The sequence below is a fragment of the Mytilus edulis genome, chromosome 10, assembly GCF_963676685.1.
Source record: "Mytilus edulis chromosome 10, xbMytEdul2.2, whole genome shotgun sequence".
In the NCBI taxonomy this organism is placed as follows: Eukaryota; Metazoa; Mollusca; class Bivalvia; order Mytilida; family Mytilidae; genus Mytilus; species Mytilus edulis.
Window position 1 is genome coordinate 27,822,488 of NC_092353.1, and position 18,684 is coordinate 27,841,171.

Sequence of the window (18,684 nt, forward strand, 5' to 3'; positions counted from 1 at the left end):
CAAAAAACGCCAACTTTTGAATCTAGACGTCAAAATCATTTATTTTTCGACACCTGCTACTAATGAAAAGTGCTGAGACAATATCTTAAAACATTCATTTCACTTTGTATTTTTATTTTTAAAGGATTGTTAAATTGAATAAAATGGCAAAACATCTGAAAAATATAATAACGGTGCTCAATTATGATTCTCGTTATGAGATTCGTATAACATGTATAAAGAGAATATCATAATGGCAGTTATGCTGAAAAGGAAACAGAGAAATAATGCATATGATTTATTTGTTCGATAATTATTCCAATAAAACAACAAAAACTTCAATAATACAGTAAATGCTAAAAAGTGAAATGTAACATGCACTGTGCATTTTGAATATTTTTCTTCAATAATAAAAACCATATTATAAAACGGTAAACAATTGGAGGAATATCACGCGAGATAAAACGAGAAAAAGAAGACGCACTGAATGCGCACAGGCTGTGCAATGTCGTTTCCTGGTGTCGACCGCTGCGGCTATTGCAAGTCTAATCAGATGAGCTGCCAAATTGTGTCATAAGTATATTCAGTTGTGTCTGGGTACATGTGTTATTCAAAGAATGCCTATGTGACAATTACCGACAAAGTAAGATTGCTAAGCCACTATGTAACATGTATCTATATAATCTTTTTTGCCAAAAAGAATTGTTAAACAAGCATGGAATTGAATAGTAGGATGATGTTTAAAAAAAACCTTGCATATTGTCTGGATAGTATGATAATTACCACGGCAAATATAAATATGTAGTTCAACATTCGAGTAATTTCATCCTTTTCTAAAATTTAGAGACTACGGTTGTTAGTATGTTTTAAATGTATTTGTAATTTAAGTTTCCTCGAGGTAAATGTTAAGTTGTTAGATAATTGCCAAAAAAGTCTTCATGAACATGGGATGTGTTACCCTAAGTATATCTTACGTGTATTGTTGTAATTTTAAAGAAGTGAATTCTTTAACTTTGATTATTTCGAATTATTGTATCTTGAATTATTTCTGACTGTATGGTCATGATTATGGTAAAATTCATCATTTAGTAATTATTTTGTTAACATATCATCAAACCCTTGTGATGGAAATGAATAAATGAATAAATATTATGATTTGATTGCTACATTTATTTTTGGGTCTTAAAACGTTTGGTTTCGAGCGCACCTGATCAGAAGTAAAAAGAATTAAAAAAATACAATGTTTCAGTTTTTCTAACGTACAAATAGCAAAACATTTCCCTTCACGAATCATGAAGTTAACTGGTAAGGTGCGTATTAAATCTACATTAGAAAATGCCTGTACCAAGTCAGGAATATGACAGTTGTTGTCCATTCCTTTTGGTGTGTTTTGGCATTTGATTTTGCCTTTTGATTGGAGACTTTCCGTTTTGAATTTTCATCGGAGTTCAGTACTTTTGTGAATTTACTTTTTAATACATCCAACACGTGCCATCGAATCAACAAGTCTTTGATTTAACTCTTAAGCGCTACATATCCGAGAAGAAGCAATTAAGTTTTCACAACTTTTTAAATTAAACCCAACTAGCTAGGGATCGACCTTCTGTTACCATCAAACGAATGGCTCATTGTTTTAAAAAAAATAGTATAATGCTGATTGTGTCTACTTATATTTATTTGAGGTTTGTATTGATTACAAAATATTATCATTTTACTGACTTTTACATAGAAGTGAGAAGGGTGAATTGTTTGGTTATATGAGAAATTTAGTTAACTATATTTAATTTAATAATCCTACAGTAATTTACCCAAAAAGTTGACTAATTGCGTCATTTAATGAGAACTAAGTCATGATTGTAGAACATTTTCTCTGATTTACAAAATCTTGCAAAACCATTCACCTTTGTTGGTTCATTTGTTCATGAATCATATCATAATCCTATCACAACTTGATATCTTTTAATCTTTTTTATTTCCTCTAAATTGTCAAGCAGTATCCAATACTTGTCAAGAGAGATTAACTACAGAATTATCAAACAATAGCATGATGACAGAAAACTGAAGCACAGTGTTTTATTTTTAAATGTAGTGTTAATTGTATTAAAAGCTTAAATGAAAAAATATTTATGTGTATCAAAACTCGCAAAATCGATATGAGTGCACGAAAAGGAATGCATATTTATTGAATATACATGTAAACTAATTTCGTTGTGATAGTGTTTTACATCATAATTTATCATACTGAAATAACTCGAATCGCGTAAGTCAAGAAAACACCGACAAATATTTATGTATCAATACCGTGTTTATAGATTGGTGTGAAAGATGTATTACAAGCTAGAGTGAAATACATCTTTCACACCACATAACCGTTCTCTCATGAACTGTTATTATTGCTCAAAAAGTAAAATAATAAAAATACTTTACTCCGAGAAAACTTTAGAGTGAAAAGTTCCTAATCAAATGATAAATTCAAAAGCTAAAACACATCAATCGAATGGCAAAACACTGTCATATTCCAGACTTGGTATAGTATGTTTTTGTTTTGTTTTGTTTTGTCTTTGTCTTTTAATTTTTTTTTTTGGAATTTATTTATCTTGACCGCTACATTTGTACCTGTCTATTGAGTTTATGTCACTGAATTGGTAGAGAATCGACGTAAACCCGATATCTCATTTTATTTGAATCAACACTTTGCCCGACTTTAGTCATATTAGGATTGTCCGTTCTAAATAAGAGCACAAGTGAATAAAAGAGAAAATATAAGATATTGACGACTCGTAATTATAATATATAACTATCTACTAGGTCATTAAAGTTACTCAGAATAAATATGATACATATATGTTGATTTTCAGTGGCAAATCGAAAGAAAAGAATGGAGGGCAATTGTGTAAATGAAACATCGAGTCCCAATATTGCATAAATCAGCCAATCGGTTATTTATTTTATTTATAACGAAGCTACAAACAATATCGGAAAAGTGTCCAATATAAGGAAAACAACTTTCTACAATGGAGAAATAGAATGTCAGTTAATAATCTATAGGTCAAGAAAACATGGACAAAATGTTACAGCAACAAATCTGTCATCTCTATCAGGATGCCGTAAAACAATCGTTGACGTAAAAGTAATGAAATAATACATACCAATAATGTGATCAGTCAGATCTGTTTGCTTCATTAAATGTTAATAACGAATAAGACAAGGTACAAGGCATCACATTCTTATCTCCAGAGGGAAAATTGTGCTTAATGTGGCTAAAAACCAACATAGATGTCAAAGTATGTATAATATTGTGCTTAATGTGGCTAAAAACCAACATAGATGTCAAAGTATGTATAATATTGTGCATTGATGGAACTCCTCATCGAGGTTTCTCTCACGTTTCCTTTAATCAATGTCAATAGAAGTGACATATTTAAGTCTTTATTTACTTTCTACAGTTGACCTGCAAATCGATTTATTTATATAAATATTGTTTTCTTATTGGTTTTTTACCTCTTGTTGAGTTTAATATTGCTGATATTTGCTTGCATTATCCATAGTCTTGAACGCACCTGTTTTTAGATTGATGTGTCGTTTTCCATAGAACAAGTATTTGCCTCTTAACTTTAGTTTTTTTCTTTCTCAGTTTATACAAAATGATAAATCACAATGTTTTTCATCACTAAAAAAGCTAGCATAAATGGTTAAGTACAAATATTATAATGTTTTGGAATAATTAAACATTATTATTTAACAACAAAAAAAAAGATAGCGAGTAAACGAATTATTCATTTGCATGTCCAAGCTTCATTTCTAATACTATGCAATAGATGTCTTTGATTTTCCTTTAAGTTATATCGTAGCTTTTGAAACCTATTTTTTACGCTATCTGTCACTGTGCTTATAGTTCCCAATAATTGTATTTATTTGTTAGTTTGTCGACACTCGTATTACCTAATAAATTCAATTTACTATTTGATGTCTGTAAATCTTCATTCTACTTTTGTCTGCTAGTTTCATAATTAGAAGCTGTAAAACAATCTATCAGATTTCACGAGTTGATGTTTTCTACAATTAAATCAAGACAGCATCTGAACTTTGTTATGTGAATTACTGACCATCTTCATTAGTAGATAACCTCATTTTATTTTTGCGTGATTTCCAATTAAATACTCCATACTTACATTTCCCACTAATATTCTGTAATCCTGTTTTTCTCTCTCGACATTTAAAAAAGAAACACTCACCAAAGATACCAGGCTTGTAATTTTGAACGCAAGACGTGCATTTCGCTTACAAAAGAATCATAGGTGTGTTCGAATAAAAAAATACGTTAAAAGGACAAATAAAAGACAATGGTTACTTATAAAAATTAACGAGCAAAACAGAGTCAAAAATAAGAAATGTTTTACCGAATATAGCTTGTACTGGATGTTACCCTCTAGTATAGTATATTGATCTTTAGTTCTTTATCCTGATGTCTAGTTCTTTATGTAGGTTTATAATACTGTATGTTGACCTCTAGTAATGTTTGTTGACCTTTAGTACATTAATGTGTTGACCTCCAGTACTTAATATTGTCCTCAAATACTGAATGTCGACATATAGTACTGTATGTTGCTCTCTAGGTCTTCATGCTGCTCTCTAGTACTGTATGTCAAACTCTAGTACTGTATATCAAACTCTAGTACTGTATGTCAAACTCTTGTACTGTATGTCAAACTCTAGTACTGTATGTCAAACTCTAGTACTGTATGTCAAACTCTAGTACTGTATGTCAAACTCTAGTACTGTATGTGGACCTCTTAATGTGTATGTTGCCATCTAGATCGTTACGTTTCCACTTGGTCAGTATGTTGACCTCTAGAACAGAATGATAACCTCCAGTACTGTGTGTTGATCTCTAATAGTGTATGTTGCTCGATTGCACTGAATATTGCTATCTAGTATAGTCTGCTAACTTCTAGTTTATATGCTGATTCCTAGTACTTTATGTTGACATCTAGTACTGCATGTTGACCTCTAATACTGTATGTTTTTCTCTAGTTTTGTTTTTTGACAAGATACCTTTACGTTGCCCACTTGGCCATTATGTTGATCTCTAGACTGTATATTGACCTCTAGTACTGAATATTTCCTAATAGTACTATATATTGGCCTCTTGTACAGAACTTTCTCCTCCAGAAATGTATGCTGCCAATTGTTACAAGATGTTGACCTCTAAATATATGGTTCCCTCTAATAGTATTTGTCTTTCTCTAGTACTGTACGTTTTCCTCTGGTACTGTGTGTTTGCATCCAGTACTGTATGTTTACCTCTAATAATGTATGTTGCCTACTTGTGGTGAATGTTGCCTCTAGTACAATATGCTGATATCTATTTCTGTATGTTCATCTCTAGTACTCTTGTATGTTTTTTTTTTAAATCTTATACTGTATGTCGACCTGTAGTACTGTACGTTGACCTCTTTATGTCTTTTGGAGAATTTCGGGTTGCTACCTCATTGACATACGCCAAATCGTCTTTTATTCAAATATCTTGATTTGCGTCATGTAGTTTCTATGCATAATTTTTATTCAAAAATTAAACTCTTTTTTAAATGTATATAATGGTTTACTAAGATTTATAAAGTCAAATAGTGGTAAAACATCGGAGTTAGAAACAAAAATACTACAAGCAAACATCGCTATAATCTGATGTTAGACAGGAAATGATATGATATCTTTTAAGTTTTCAGGGACTTTCGATACTTAGTATAGAAAGTTCCTGACGTCTAGTGTAATGCATTTGATTACTTTGAAATCAGAGAAATTGTAAATTTAGAAGGTTAAACCCAATTTCAGAATAAATATATTCTTTAAACCGAATTTGTTTTAGCAAAACAGGGTTTAACATAAAATGTTATCTTTAATGAATAAATAACTCCGTGGAATACAACATGTCTGTTGTGGATAGTCGATGTGTCGATAATGAAACCGTATTGGGGTAACTTATGATATACCAAAAAAATCAATTATTCTTACTAATAGTTGATACGTTTTACAATTAGAGATCAACGGTATTTGTGAAATGTATTGATTCCTTTATATGGAAAAGTACAGTAGTGTCTTATTGACAATTTTTCATTGTTAATAACTGGTGTTATATCATACACTTATATCATATATTAGCAAAGACCAATTTAATAAACAATGACTTATTTTTAGATAATACAGAGGTCACTTAATCATCAAGTGATATTTAGCTCAGCCCTGACGACTGAGTTTGAGGTAAAATTAGTTCATGTGTTGAAACATCGAAAATGATTTCTTATTGAAATTGACTTGTCCTCTTTCCAAGCAGTCGTTTAGTAAATAGCTTTTTTTATTCTATTTTGCTTTGTTTTCATTAACTCGCAGGCACACACATGTGACAATATATTTTCATTCGAAGATAACATTCTACAGAGAAAATAATCTTTATTACAACACCCTTGAGGATATGATGGTTATCTTTTAAAAGACAGAGCCCTAACTTTCTCAATCTCAATCGACATTGAGGAAATAAATATTTGAGACAAAATGCACTTGTCTGAAATACACAACTACTAGCTAGGAGACAAAATGCACCTGTATGAAAAAAGTACTCGAGACAAGATGCACATGTATCAAATGATAAAAACAAAGTACTCGAGAAAAAGTACACATGTATCAAATACATAAAAAGTACTCGAAACATAAATACGAAAAATACATAAGCTCGACCTTTAAGATTATAATGGTATATATATTTGTCTTTCTTTATGATCTCTCTATGCTGCTCTTAATGTGGTTTTGGTTTGTTTTGATTTTGGGTTTTTTTTTCTTAAGGGGTGTTGTAAGGTGGCATATATATAACCTGCTTTTAATTTTCGTATAGAATATTATACAAATGCAATAAAAATATATATATACAAAATAGTAGAAAATATATAATTGTTCGTAGTTGTAACTAGTCACGTCACTTCAAAGATTTCAATTAAACCATCATATAATTGATTAATCACTAACTGAAAAGATATATGTATCTGTTACGTAATAAGTATGACAATGTACCGAATGTCTCTTCAAATTCTTATTAACTACCTCAACATCCTTTGAAGCAGCACATTAAGTTTAAACATTTGGTTGATGTTACAGTTATTCCACTTAACGGAGAATATTTTAAAACAATACTTTACTGGAAAAAGTATATTCCATTTAGTTTTTGTATGATCATCACATATCTGCTGTTTTGTGACATAGAAAACATCTTAAAGACCAATTAAGTCACCTGGTACTCCGTGTCTTTGAAGACAGAAGAAAACAAATACAGGTTTTTGGATGAACGCTAACTAATAAGAACACTTTACAAAATACAACAATTCATTGTTTATTCTTTTTGTTTGTTTGGAATTTTGACATTTTAAATCTTGTTCTCTCGTACAAAAGCAAATATTAATATTCCAAGGGTGGTAAAATCTGGATGCATTTTTACAGCGAGAAATGAAACAAAGGTGAAATATTTTGGTCCATTTCTTTTGATATTTTACATTCAACCTTTCGTTTTTTTATGCTATCTGTTCATATTAATTGTTTTTTTTTCTCAAAATCTTTTCATTTGCACCATTTGTGTTTGTTCGTTTACATGGATGTCGTCTTATACAATTTAAAACAGTATCAAACACCTTATATCGAAAAAGGAAGAGCAAGTTTTAAGAGATCGTGTGAATTTTCACAGTATTATTGATAGATCATAATACTATAGTGAAGAATGCCTATAAACAAATTTCATCATTAACAAACGTAATTCCAATAGAGTTTGTTTCTTGAACCGTAAATTTATCTTTTGTTTATGATCTTTCCAATACAGTAATGTCGTCCTTAATCAAATTTGTGCGTTATGTTCTTGTTTTGTCTGACATATGTTATGTATTGTGTTATATTATTGGATATCAATGTTCTATCTTAACATTACAATGCTGAACAAGTCTTCCTTTACATCAATTCATTTTTATATAGATTAGTATGGAACGCCATGACTGCCTTATGTTAATGATCAGCATTATATGCAGTGCTCACAGAATTATATGCAGTGGTCAAAACATTATATGAAGTGGTCACAACATCATATGCAGTGGTCAGAAGATTATATGTTTTTTGTTGATGAAGGTGATGGTGATGTTTGATGTATGATGAGATTGATGTATGATGAGATGATTCGGTAAACTCTTGTTTTTAGCGGAAATTACCGAATACAGTCATATATGCCCCATTTCCATTCTCAATTTTATAATTGATAGTGCCCCCCAAACAAATTGAAACAGTTGTTGAAGTTATGCTATCAAGGCAATTCGATTGAAAACTATATCAGAAAAAAAAATAACGCTTGCTATTGTCTGCAATTGGACAGATATAATTTTATTAATTTATTGGAAGTTCATTCTGAGGAAAAGATGAAACTAAGAGGTGAATGAATGAACTAGTTCTGTTCGTCGTATGAAATACGCATGACATAATGTAAGTTAAATACAGAAAATTTAAGTTAATGAAATATCGAAGGAAAATTTGTATGATATATTTCTCGAGTTCATGTCCTACTGAAGAACTTTAGCAAGGTGCCATTTTATAGTCAGTACTCAGTTTTAAAAAGCTTAATTACCTTTTAAATAAAATAGTCAGCTTTCTATTATAACACCTAAGCGTAATATTACGCTAGCTTATATATGTCATGATAAAGTCATTTTTGGCATCGATTTTCAGAATTTAGCATTTTTACATGAATAAGTATCTAACAGATATGGAAAATGTAGTTTTGGTGTTTAACACAACTTTACATCAATTCCAATTTTTTACAAGCTTTTTAGCACGCCAAGCAGTTTGTTTTCGAAATATGACCAGTAGTCTTATATAGAGTTATAATCTTTCATAAGAAAAATTTGCCCTTTCAAGACCCAGTTAAACATTTTCATTTAAAGTTATCATCTTTTATGAAAACTGAGTTTGTGGGGGTGAATAAAACGTTTACTACGCTGTTCGTCAGTCTGCACGGTTGATATATGAAAACAAGTGGTAACGAAACAACTTTCCACAAGAGACCAACATGACATAAAAATAAACAACTATAGTCAACAGTACGGTCTTCAACAATGAGCAAAGCCCATACCGCATAGTCAGCTATAGAAGGCCCCGAAATGATAAACGCAAAACATTCCAAACGAGAAAACTAACGGCCTAATTTATGTACAAACAAACTAACGAAAAACGAACATGTATATAACACATTAACAAACGACAACCACTGAAATAAAGGCTCCTCCTGACTTGGGACAGAGACATATATACAGAATGTGGCGGGTTTTAACATGTTAGCGGGATATCAACCCTTCCTCTAACCTGGAACAGTGGTGTAACAGAACAACATAAGAACGAACTATGAAAATCAGTTGTGAAAGGCTTAACTCATCAGATGAAAAATAGAGTTGACGTGGTCTTGTACTTGTATACCCCAACAACAAAAAGACACTAAGTACTGATCTGAGAGTACTCACAATTACTGACAGCTAGTTCAAAGCCACTAACAACTAATAAAAAATGCATCTAAGTTTTGCATATAGGTAAAGATTGAAAGAAAATGTGAGTAAAAAAGAATGATTTACTTTTATTGGATAGTAACGATTGTCCATGAAAAAAGAGTCATCTTGACCTAAATTAATTCTGGTTAAGATACATTAAGATACAAAATCTAATCAACTACAAGTCATAGAAGAATGATATCTTTTAGATCGGACTTCTTTGAAAACAATGGACCTTGAAAAAAGATTCAGATTTGTGTTTAGGTCCAGATGATAGCAACAACACATAAAAGAGGAATGCTATTTGTTACTGAGCACTTTTTTGATTTTATTGAAAGTCCACACAAAATTTTTGTAACAGAAGCACAAAGAAAACCGATACTCGTTATTATGTCAATATATAATTGTTATATAATTATATTAATGGAGAACTACTAGTATTGTTTTACTGTGAATTCTTCTCACATACAAGCTTGCCTATAGTCTGGGGATTTCTGTTATTTTTGCTACCATTTTTTTTTCAATATCCCATGTTAGGATCAATGTAAGAGGTCGAAAATTTCATATCTGAATATTTTTTTCGTTATCTGGAAAGTTACTTTTGATGGGGGATCTTGATTGTTTCTGTGGAGCTTCTTTCTCATGTATATTGATCACTCACGGGGTAAAAATAGGGAAATTGTCGAAAATAATTTGACTTGTATCTATAGCAAAGTCCGAATTATATACTTAAAAGGATTTAAATTCACAAACTAGTTACTTCGCACCAAACATTGCTGGGCCATGTCTTTTTAAAATATGATTGAAAACCGTAAATGTTTAAGTAAAATTCTATTTCGAATAACATCGCTGACCAACATTAATAAATTAAAAAAAAATGCAATGAACAGTATACTTCTGACAGATATTTGGTTATTCTTGAAAAATACTGGGTCATAACATATCTTAATTGCAGTCCCGAGTAATCTGAAAATATTTATTTTAAGTTAAATGATCAAAAATGCATAATTATATATGTGTATCAACCTATATGTTTTAATACGACTGTAAAAAAGTAAAAAAAAATGGTCGTATATTGCTATCTCGTCGTCGTCGTCAGCGTCGCCGAAGACAGATGGTTTCCGGATAATAACTTTTGTACAAGTAAATAGAAATCGATTAAATTTTAACACAAGGTTTATAGTTTCCAGTCATTAAGTGTATAAATCTTTCTGAAATTATACCACAAGTTTCCATACCACAAAGGGATGGTTATGATTTGCTTGGAGGGTTGGGTGGGGGAGGTGTTATGGCTCAAACCGTTTAGGAGGAATTAGAGGCAAAAAAGAGGAAAAAACAAGGGTTTCTTGGTTAATGGCCAATTAAGAAAACTTGAAACCAGTGTAAGGAAGGTAATCCAAATATATGAGGTAATCCAAACATGTTTGATTACCTCCCTTACACTGCTTTCAAATTATGTGTAAAGAATTTTTTTTCTCATATCAGATTTCAGAAATTAAAAAGAAAAAAACTGGGGAATACATTTTTCTTTTCTTCTTCGGGTTGGGATCAGTATGCAACAGTATAGTGTATTGCATACAAATCAACAAAAAAGGAGAGTATTTTTTTTCATTTTTGGAAGGGGGTGGGGCAATTCGTAACAGCGTAGTGCAAAAGCAAAAAATTAAGTATAAATTCAAATTATATAACCAATTTTATGTTCTTTGACTACAGTTATTCTGTGTCTGAAACCTATTATGTGTCAAATATTTGATAACATTACAAATTCAAACCTGTATCAAGCGTGAATAGTGTGTCCATTTTTGTCCGAACGGTTCAGGGTTGGACCTCTGCGGTCGTATCCAGCTGCGTTCAACGAAGAAATTTTCTAAACACTTAAAGTATATACATATTTAGTTGTGAATATGGTGAAACTGATAATCAGAATAAGTTGAAAATGCCCTGGTGTGGAATAAATTTATGGTAAATTGATCATACTTCTTAATTTACTTATTTCATTCAGTTTTAAATATTGTATACTGCCTTAATGATAACATGACTTTCCGCAAAAAACCCCGAAGTTTACCGAATCATCTCATCATACACCAATCTCATCATACATCAAACATCATCATCACAATCACCGATCATCACCTTCAACAACAAAAAGCGTATAATGTTGTGACCACAGTATAAAATGTTGTGACCACTGCATAAAATGTTGTGACCACTGCATAAAATGTTGTGACCACTTCATATAAAACTTCATATAATGTTGGGATCACTACATATAATGTTTGGACCACTTCATATAATGTTGTGAGCACTTCATATAATGTTGTGAGCACTGCATATAATGTTGTGAGCACTGCATATAATGGTGTGAGCACTGCATATAATAGTGTGAGCACTGCATATAATGGTGTGAACACTGCATATAATGGTGATCATCAACATAAGGCAGTCATGGCGTTCCATATATTAGACCGTTGGTTTTTTTGTTTGGATGGTTTTACACTAGTAATTTTTTGGGGCCCTTTATAGTTTGCTGTTCGGTGTGAGCCAAGGCTCCGTGTTGAATGCCGAACCTTGACCGTTTACTTTTATGAATTGTTACCTGGATGAAGAGTTGTCGCATTGGCACTCATACCACATCGTCCTATATCTATGTACGGTATTTTAAAAATGCTTTCATTTACCAAAGTTTATAGAAATGTCTTTTCTAAAATCTGTTTTGGTGTGGACTATGTAAATGGCAAACAAATATGTGCATGTTCCAATGTATATCTGTTTAACTTTTCAATGGGATCGAAAGGGATACTGCATATTATAGCTTATTGTTATCAAAATAGTTTTGCAGAGTATACTTTACAATTTGTTTGGATTCTAAGATGAAGCTCTTTTATCACATTTGAAAAATTGAGAATTTTACACAACATCTAGTTCCTGTAACACACATCTAAAGATGTTAACAAAAAAAAGTATTCCTTCCAATATGCATAGATATGGCAAAGTTGATGTTTGCTGCGTATATGTAAGAATAGTTATTGCTTTTTTATGCACATACATATGTATAACACTGTTGTGAGTTTTGTTATGTGTTTTTCTACTTTTATCTAACACGGTTATAGAATATGCGCATTTGCCTTTTTGTTTTCAATAAACGACTTTCTGATTTTGTTATGTTTTTCAAATGTACTTAATATCTTCAATGTCAGTTCATAAAGTTCATAAAGTTGTGATGAAACAATTTCATTTGACGTTTTGTCTAATTGACATGTACCTCTGGACTATAATTTATGTCAATTAAACAAATAATGATAGTGTTGGTGTAAATCATTCTCCCATTGTAGACGACAGAGTTGTGTTTAGAAGCAATAACTGTCAGAACATTTGAATAACTGCTTCATTAGACGTGTCTAGCTCTCATATAAACAAACTTAACTTAATTTCGTGTTTTTTTTCTATTCCAGCAATTCATTCTATTTACCAACATTCATTTAAAGATTTGAATGTCTCAACAGAAAATGTATATAACTGTATATGATTTCTAGAGTACTTAAGCTTGCTCAAATAATTGTTCAATTCGTTTGCAATATCATTGTTTATACTGAAATATAATATGTTCGATGTTCGATGTAACGATTTTCCATTATTTTCTTACACTAATTTGCATTTGATAGGTACTTATTGTATGTATAATATTTATGGCACTTCAATCGGGAAAAGATGTAGCTATATGGCGCCCATCCTCAAAAATGGTTATAATTAATTGAGTGTTTAAAAAAACCACTACTATTCGATGAACACTAAAACAAAGTTAAAACAATAATGAAGATAGTCGTTATTCAAAACTCAGAAACGATTTCTTAAAATAGCAGATAAACATTTAGAAATAGCTCTATACGTGTTGTAATGTGGTAGTTTTAACAAATCATTTCCTTTAGCAATAAAATAATCTGTAGCACGAACATGGTTTGTTTAGTCGTACGAATAAATTTACTTTCAAAATAAGGAGATGTGGTTTGATTGCCAACGAGACAACTTTCAAGCAGAGTTCAAACTACACTGTTCTTAATTGACATATTTTTTCAAAGCAACTGCTTAATTTTCATATTTATGAAACATTTATTAAATACTTGTATTCTTTTGAACCAGCAAAAACGACAATAAAATTAAGAATGGAAATGGGGAGTGTATCAAAGAGACAACACCCCAATCACAGAACAGACACCAGCCGAAGTCCACCAATGGGTCTTCAATGCAGCGAGAAACTCACGCACCCGGAGGCGTCATCAGCTGGCCTCTAAACAAATATCTCTACTAGTTCAGTGATAATGGACGTCATACTAATCTCCGAATTGTACACAAGAATCTTAAATTAAAAATAACACAAGACTTGTCTGATACACTGAAACAAATTTTAATTTGTATTTCTAGAAATCAAGGACGTGTCCGATGACCTAAATAAACTCAACAACAACACTTATAAATTTCAAAAGTCCGAAGCGCTTTTCTAGACATGCATACATCGGGAACGCTCGAACCTGAGTATTTGAAAGTCAAGTAGGTATAAGAACCGACAGATTTTACAAAAGCTTTATGATCAAATGAAAAGATCTAAAGTAATAGCAAAATCGATGTAATGTCAGCTTTGCCTGGGGTAGTTGAAACTTTGTTTTCTTGAGAAAAGAATATTTATTACGGAAAGTTTTAAAAAGGATTTAATATAAATGATGCCAATGCTGCAGTATCACTGAACTGATGGTATCAAGGGACAACCAGTCCTCCAGCAGCGGTATCGTTCCAGTTTTGTAAAATCGAAAACAACAAAACTAAGATAAATGTTATCATATAATAAGCGCTATGTCAACTTCCTTCATGAAAATAGTTTATACTATAGTAGTACTTGTTACATTTTGCCTAAAGTACAACCTTTCCCTAAAACTGATAAACTGTATAATGCCTGTTATAAGTAACTGTTAAGTAGCGTCTGGAGTGAAATATAGGTATAAATATTCACGTATAAGTTGATATTCACTTTAGCATACATATATATATAAAGACACCTGTTATGTTATTGAACCAAATTGATTATATACTTGACTTTTACTAACGGTTAACGAGGCCGGGATAAGGTACCGGTATTTGATGTATCCACTAACAAATGTCAAAACAGCAATACAATATAATTTACTTTAAAAGAAAAGTAATTGAACAAAAATATTGTCAGTAGTAATGGTTGAAAACTGATATAGTTTAGGCATTTATTAATTGTTCGTCATGTTCATTGCGTTATTACAACGGGGTAGATTATAGTAATTTTGTTCAGCTATGTGACTGATTTACAATTAAGCTAGTTACGTGTACAACAAAATATCAGTTTTCAGAGATAAATTAAAATGACTAATTGATTTAGGTTAATTGAACTTATCCAATTAAACATTAGATAAAGGATAGCAAATATATAGTTTAGTCTTTTTCATTGCTTTGAATTTATGAAGGTCGTATGAACACTTACTTTATTGGTGAATTAAATTTTATTTTCTGATTGTTTTCTTTGTCAATTCTCTTTAGAAACATTGCAATGTAACCTATTTTTTTGTTTCCGTAGTGATTAAGATAATAAAACAATATTGACTGTTTTGCCCCTATTTTTGACATTTTTACTTATTATGTCTAGTTTTTTTAACACATCGTTGGCATTATACTTGAATTGTATGCGACTGACATACAAGTGAGAGGTTAAACTAGCTTTAAAACCAGGTTTAGTCCTTTATTTTCTACTGAAAAATATTTCTTTACCTAGTTAGACAGGAATATGACAGTTGTTATCCATTTGTTTAATGTGTTTAAGTTTTTGATTTTACCTTTTAATATGGACTTTCCGTTTTGAATTCAGTATTTTTTATATTTTTGCTGGAGGATATAAAATAAATGTGTCACTGATGACAACATATATCTTCCATTAGTCGTAGCGATATCATATGTTTTGAGATTAATTCACAATTGTGACATAACTTCATTTTTGAGTGTCAATGTATTGAACAAAACGACTCGTGATACTAGTGTACAAGGAATCCATTCTGGAGCGCAACGTTTTGTTTTTCTGCGTTTGTTTAAAAGGATGTGTGTTGTTTAGCTTTTAACGATTGGGCAAGATACAGTCACCTAAACGATGTTCAATGATGCAGTTTTATCTGACTTATTCATGTAAATCTCGTGCAAATGAAGCGCCTCCTTATCTAATTAGAAACTAACATATTCCTGGTTTGATATATTGTGAACTGGTTCCAGTTACATGTTATTACGAAAAAGTTGTGTCCTTAACACTAGTATAACAGTTCCCAGCTACATGTTATTATGATTCGTTTAAGATTACCTGTTCTTTGTTTGAACAAGATTTTCTATGCTTCAAAATACTCGATCATTTTAGATTTATTATGGGCCGGCACTTAGCCGGTCCATTATATGATATTGGTTTGAGATAGTTACATACGTTTCTGCGTATCTTTATTTTTATTTTCTGTGGTATATGAAAATTAAAGATTTTAGGTAATTGAAATAAATAAAAAAAAAAAAATTAATTTTCATATAAGAAGATGATGCAAAATATGTATAACAATGAATGTTCATTGTTTTATTATGCACAGAGTGCGTGACCCGTATTTGGGGATTTTCCAAACCAGGTTATTTTTAGAAATGTAAACGAGGAACCAGAATCTTCACCGGCATATGGAATATGCATTTCACAACTTATTCGGTATTCAGGAGCTTGCAGCTCCTACTCAGACTTTGTAAAACGTCACCAGTGTCCGAGCAGAAAGTTGATGAACCAGGGGTATGTTAAAGAACGTCTCGTCTTTTTTCTAAAAAAGTTCATCGGAAGGTACCAAGAACTTGTTGATAAATATTCCGTATCAACTTCAAAAATAATACACGATGGTCTTGAGGTATAGATTTTGCGTACTGAATTTGTTTATCATCTTAATAACGTGTTAAAAAGTAAATACTTCAAGATGTTTTTCTTATATATTCAAACAATTGTCAACAAATTATTTGTGACTTTTTGTCCTGTGACTTTTTGTCCTACCAAATTTGTGACTTTATGTCCTGTTACTTTTTGTCCTGTGACTTTCTTTCCGTTTACCGCTTGTGTGTCCCATCGTACTTTAAACGACTAAATTATTTTATTTATTAATATTGCTTTTGCTGTTGAGTCTGTTTTTTTGGTAAATAAATTTGACGTGACTCTGTACTTGTGTATCCCGTCATACTTTGAACCACACAATTATTTTATTTATTATTATTACTTTTACTGTTGAGTCTGTTTTTTGTGATATACGTTTGGCGTGACTCTGTACCTATGTATCTTGTCATACTTTGAATGACAAAATTATTTTATTTATTAATATTACTTTTACTGTTGAGTCTGTTTTTTGTGGTGTACATTTGACGTGGTTCTGTACTTGTTTATCCCGTCATGCTTTGAACCACATATTATTTTATCTATTGTTATTACTTTTACTGTTAAGTCTGTTTTTTGTTATATCTATGTCACGTGACTCTGTATTTTTATGTATCCCGTCATACTTTGAACGGCAAAATTATTTTATGTCTACCTGTGCGAATTTCAAACGCGCAATTTTACACCAGTACTTAAAACATTACATCCTCTATGGGTGGATTTTACATAGATAAATAAAATCGTATAATATAAGCAAAATGATGATTTAAAATTTGATGTATGCCTTTTTGTGCTTCTTCTTTACATTTGTTGTTTTATAGTGATTAAGATTATAACACAATGTTGACTGCTGTTACCCTATTTTTGACAATTTTACCTATTGTGTCTGTTTGTTTTGTTCACGCATCGTTGACAATATAATGGAATTTGATGCGGCTGTCATACAAGTGAGAGATTTAGCTAGCTATAAAACCAGGTTCAATCCACCATTTTCTACATAAGAAAATGTATGTACCAAGTCAGGAATATTACAGTTGTTATCCATTCGTTCGATGTGTTTGAGCTTTTGATTTTGCCATTTGATTGTTGACTTTCCTTTTTGAATTTTCCTCGGAGTTCCGTATTTTTGTGATTTTCCTTTTTACAACAACTCGTCGTCGGAACATTGGAAATGATTTATAGTTTGCGTTTTTTTTTCTTTCTCAAAATTTTTACTGTCTATTCTATTTTGATTATTATGTATACAGTTTTGATCATTTTGAAAAATAATCATAATAAAGATATTATCTTTACTTTCAACGTAAACGATCTCGGGAGTTTTTACGGGTAACGTGTTTCCGAAACTGAAAGTGATTTTCACACCCCTCAAATAACCACTCGGTGTTTGTTAATACTTTGCAATTTTACTGCATCCAAACAGATTGAAATGAAAACATTTAGTGAAGGATTTGTCAGTTGTTTCAAAAAGAATAATTTGCTTTACTGTCTGAAGCTTTCTGATTTTTAGTTGTAGTATGTAGCAGTATTTTAGTCTGTCGTAGACCCAATGAAAATATAAAGGGATATAAAGTAGATATACACGAGACAATATTATATATATTAACATGATCAACACGTGGTACAACCCGAATATTGAACGTTTTTATCGTTGCCCTTCATCGCAAGTCACCATGAGGCATTTAACGATGATCAATATTTCTTATGACTGGTATTTAGTTCACGTTGACCCTTCGCATCTGTTTGAGCAGAATTTATGGTTAAACATATCATGCAAAGCTACATTCCTATTTTTATGACTGTTTGTTGATACTTTTGAATTTCACCAAAACGGAATAGAAATGAAAACATTATGTCTTGGATTTCTCAACCTCTATTGAGAGGAATAATTTGACATTTATATGTCATCTTGACAGAAAATTCACAGATGATTTAATGAAGTGAAAAGCTGCGTTTAATTCCATATCTGTGATGAGGAAATACAAATATTTTGCCAGTAGATGCAACTTTGAAATTCACGAGTTTCAAAATGAATTGTATGATATTCCATTTCATCAACTGAACTAAAAGATGTTTGATTTGCACAGAAACGTTATATCATATAGCATTAGCATAACTAATTGGATTTGTCAATTGAGGATCAAAGTCATCTCAATATAACAGATTGTATAATACATTGCACTTTTTACACCAACAAACTCC